The sequence below is a fragment of the Propithecus coquereli genome, unplaced genomic scaffold (assembly GCF_000956105.1).
Source record: "Propithecus coquereli isolate 6110/MARCELLA unplaced genomic scaffold, Pcoq_1.0 Scaffold132, whole genome shotgun sequence".
Classification (NCBI taxonomy): domain Eukaryota; kingdom Metazoa; phylum Chordata; class Mammalia; order Primates; family Indriidae; genus Propithecus; species Propithecus coquereli.
In genome coordinates, this window is record NW_012137414.1 from 858,194 (window position 1) to 863,250 (window position 5,057).

Here is a 5,057-nt window from a genome sequence, read left to right on the forward strand (position 1 = left end):
GAAGCTCACGGGGTACTTTTGTATTATTAATTAGAAGACATGAAGACTTTTTTTGCTCCCTGCTGGGAAGAGAGTGTCTAAAATAACAACTATTGTTTTGAACATCTAGGAAAACTTTATGCATCATCTAATTTAGCCCTCACACCAACCCTACCCAATACAGTGACTACTAGTCCAGTGGTTCTCAACCAGGGGCAGTTTTGCCACCCAGGGATGTTCAACAATACCTGGACACATTTTGATTGTCATAACTGGCTGGCATCTAGTGGGTGGAGGGCAGGGCTTTTGTACAACATCCTACAATACACAGGACAGCCCCTTACAAAAAGAATTATCCAGTCCTAAATGTAAATACTGTAGTTCCCAGGTTGAGAAACCATGCCCTGGCCACATGTGGCTATTTAAAAAATGTAAATTAATTAAAATTAAATAAAATTAAAAATCCAGTTCCTCAGTGTCATTAGCCACATTTCCTCAGCACCACTGGCCACATTTCAGGAGTTAAATAACCATAAACAGCTAGTGGCTACTGTATTGGACAGTGCAGATATAGATTTAAAGTTCCATTGCTCCATCCTTGAAGAGATTTTTATTGGACATTGCTCTTTAGAGCCTCAATGAATGGATTTTAACTGCCTTTCAGTTTCAGATTTATGGGAAACCTGTGATGTAATTTAGCACCGTGGCTGCAGTTTCAGTTACCTCTCGGAGATGTATGGGGCTCCATTGCATCAATAGAAAGAAAGAAAACATTGTAGCTACTTAAGTCAGATCCTTACCTGTAAGATGACATCTGGCCTAGATGATTTCTAAACATAGTTCCAATGTATTTTTTCTGTAATTCTAAATTGAATTTGCAATATGAAAAGACTCCAGAATATTTTTCTAAAAATGCCCAACCAGTTCCCCAGCAGATGGCGCTGTTGCCACATAGTCACTTCAGTGAAACTGGTGTTCCTCATAAATGGCTCATCATAAAATGCTTTACAACATAGGCTCTGGAAATTTCCATTCAAGAATGAAAACTTTGTAGTGATAGATTCTACTGACACCAGGTTTCCTTCTTCTCTTCCAATATACCCAATAATTCAAATGTGACTTTACAGAACCTCACCTCCTGTTCTTTTTTTTTCAGTTCTTAATCTGATCATGTTTACATTTACTGCTTAGAATTTGGACAATTAATGAACATCGGCATCCTGCCACTTGCTAATTCATTTATTTAGGAAATATTTAATGAGTGCCTGTATCTGTGCCAGGCTCATTCTAGGCACCAGGGTGGCAACAGTGGACAAGATAGGCGAAGATATTTGACTTCCTGGATCTCACACCCTTGTCCGAGAATCATTTGCTAAGGGGTGAGAAGCGGTAGGCATTTTGCTGCTTTTCTTTTTGAAAGCATCAGTTTAAAGAAATAGCATGACAGACCTTTGCTTATGTTAATCTTCCGTCAGTCAAATCCGCTGAGTTTCACCTACAACTGTAACAATCACTAGAACAGCATTTTTCTTCTTAAATATTCCGAGCAATTAATCAGTATGAAAATCCACATAGTAGATGGTCATCCTGCAAATGGGAAAAATACCACCACCACCTCTCTTACTGCAATTTAGGAAAATTTCAAAGTACCTCACTTAGCAATGCTCAGAAGAGCGTATTTAAATAGGGAGTCTATTTTTATGAGTCTAGATGTTATATTTATAAGTGGCATATACCTTTGAATGCTTTGTCATTCCAATCTGGCACACCCTCATAAATTCTGTCATCAAAGCTGGTTAAGTGACATTTAATAGACCCCACCTTCTTGAATGATGGACATAAACTTAGCCTCGTGAACCCATCTTTTAAAAATGAGGATCGTTTGGTCTGTTTTTAGATTTTAAACTTATCATATATTTAGTGTCGACCAGTCTCATATTGTCGTTTTACTACATTTTCCCTGATTTTATTCAGTAGAAACACTAGCTAGTTGGTGCACGTCACCAGCACAATTCATGTTACAATGAAAGAAGAAAGCAAGAGGAGGGGACCAGGAAAAAAAGATTTATTTCTTTGGAATTCGGGATGGGGCTGATTGACATGGGCTGATACTCTGAACCAGGCTGGAGTGGCCAGCCATTAAGCAGACATTAGGGGCTCAGAAATGAGGGACCAAGATGTGCTCAGCTATCTATTCTGGGGCACGGGATTGGGCCTTTATATTAATAATACGTTGAAAGCCTAGCATTAGGGCTTTAAGACCAAGGTTAGCATGAAAAGCAGCTAAATAACAGCGCCCATTCTAGAGGGCTTGCTAAAAGCTAGGCATGCTGCATTGGTGATTTATAAACCTTCCCAGAAACCCTCACAGTTCTTATCCTCGTTTTACAGATGGGGGTGCAGAGAGGTTAAGGAACTTGGAAAAAGTCATACAAGTAGTAGGTGGCGAAGTCAGAGTTTAATGCAGAAGCCAGAGCTCCTCACTCGTACACACTCCGCCTTCTCTTTTCTTCAGTCAATCCCAGAGCTTCGGTCTCTGGGTCCTAAACCTCCTGCCTAATCTCCTAGTAGGTTTTGGAAAGTGGAAGTGGGGCCCAGTCTGTAGGTCAGAGGTCCTGGCTTTAGGCCTGGACATCACACTTCCCTTTCCCCAGTCACATGAACCAGCCTGGGTGGCCCCAAACTCACTGCCTCTTGGGGCAGATGGGTCAGCCTTGTCCTACCAGGGATGCTGGTGAGCATAGAACGATGCCTTCCCATAAGACCAAGCCTGGCATGGCAAATGAATTTTTTTTTGAACAGTATTTTGGACTGACTTTGTGACAAAGTCTTTCCCTTAAATGTAGTAGGGTGGAGGAGAGGCTGCTTAGGCTTTGCACAAAATTGTCTGCTCATTTGCTAGTTGTGTTAGTTTTCTATTGCTGTATAAGAAAAGATCACAAACTTAGTGGCTTAAAAACACAAAAATTGATTATCTCAGTTTTTGTAGGTCAGAATTTCAGGCATGGGGTGGCTGGATTCTCTGCTGGGGGGGTCTCACATGGCTGAAATCAAGGTATCGGCTAGGGCAACACTTTTCATCTGGGGCTGGGGGGGCGTGTCTTCTTCCAAGCTCACTGGTTGTTGGTAGAATTTGGTTCCTTGCAGTTGTAGGTCTGTAGGTTTTCCTTCTAGCTGTCAGCCGGGGACTGCTCTGAGCATTTAGAGACCACCCACAGTTCTTGTCATCTGGCCCTCTCCATAGAAAGTTCTAAGCATGGATGTTTGTTGTCTTCCAGGCCAGGCGAAATGCATCTCCCTGATTTTCTATCCTGTGACAAGCTGGAAAAATCTCTATGCTTCTAAAGGGCTCACCTGATTAGGTCAGACCCACCTGGATACTATCCTACCCTTAAGGTCAACTAATTTGGGACCTTGATTACATCTGCAAAATCACTTCAAAGCAGCACTTAGATTAGTGTTTTATTGAATAAATGGCAGAAGTACATACACAAGAGGCCTAGAATTTGGGGGGCATCTTAGAATTTTGCCTATCATACCTGTTAATAGCTATTAACCATCAATTTTGTATTGATTTGTCTGAAATACAATATATAATAACATACTAATGATTATTTTTATTTCATCAAACATGTATACAATGCTTACTCTATGCCAGATATGGCTCTAAGAATTTCACAAACACCAACTCATATAATACTTATAATAATTCTACGATATGGGTGCTATTGTTATCCATTTTATAGCTAAGGAAACCGAGGTCCAGAGAGGTCAAGTACCTTCCCCAAGGTCATACAGCTTCTGTCAGGAACCACTTAGGTCCTTTAATCACATCAAGCCTAAATCGTCAAGGTTGGCAATGAGGAATGAAGGTCTAGGTGGGGCCAGGAAGTGGAACTTCTCAGCCTTGACTCCATTCCCTTTGGGGCTAAGTACGAGGTCACTGGCATGCCTGCCAGGCGGTGGGGTGTGGTGGGGGAGTGCTGTTCTCTCTTACGCTGGCCTTGGCAACTCTTCTGTGAATTTAAATAGGACAGTTCCTACTAGGCAGATGTTTTCCAAGAGACTTCACTAAAGTTTGTGGAAACCAAAACGGAAGCTTGAGTTTGCTACAGATCTGCCTCCTGGCCTGTACTCACCTAGGGCTTTCTATGTCCTGCTCCTGTCCTGTCCTTCAGGGTGTTTGGGTTGGGACTGAGGAAGTCAGTCTCAGCTTTGGCTTCTGCCTTGGGGTCATGTTGATGAGGAACCTGGCAAAAATCCTTGGCATGATTCTCTTAGTACAGAGAAGGGTTCAGTCTTCATGCTGTAGCCTCTATGATGTGACAGGCTAATGTCCTGGTACCTAATACACCCTCCAGTCCTTTCGACTCCGTCAAGTGTACAAATTCTCACTGATTTGACAAGATTGATTTTCTACGCTTTACTTTGCAAAATCCATTGTGAGACCGAAGCAAGTGAAATTGATTTCCGCTCACTTCCCTCTCTACCCAAGGTCTCTTTGCTCATTCCTGCAGATTGGAGATTTTCTAACTTTCTATGCCCTTTTGAAAAGCTTGTTTTGTTTTCGTTTGTTTTTAGTTCAGTGAAATCAGATGGTTCTACAGGCCTGTGTGGAAATTTTAATGTGCTATTCCAGGTATTTAAGCTTCATTAATTCAAGAAGACACCTCTGTTGTATCATAGCTGGAAGCCTAAGTAACCTAACTATTTACATTATAAATGTTGGGCTATGGCCATGAAAACTGGGAATAGTCTCACCCTGCTTTTCATTCAATTCACATTTTGTCCATTTCACCTAAGTAAGAATGTACTTCAGAAAGCTATTGGTAGAAATTTATTTCTCTGAATTGCATTGTGCAGAATTTAATGTAGTGGGGTCTGTGCTTTCCTTTTCCACATAGGATAGAAAGAATGTCCTGTTTCTTTTAGTTCTCTAAAATGAATTTAATTGGTCCTGAACCACCGTCACCCTGGCTGGAGATTCAAGCTCAGCTACAATATGGATCCCATTGAAGCGTTAAGAGGAGATCTCAAGGGCCTCGCGTTGCCCAGAACATACGAGGAGGGCCCTCTGG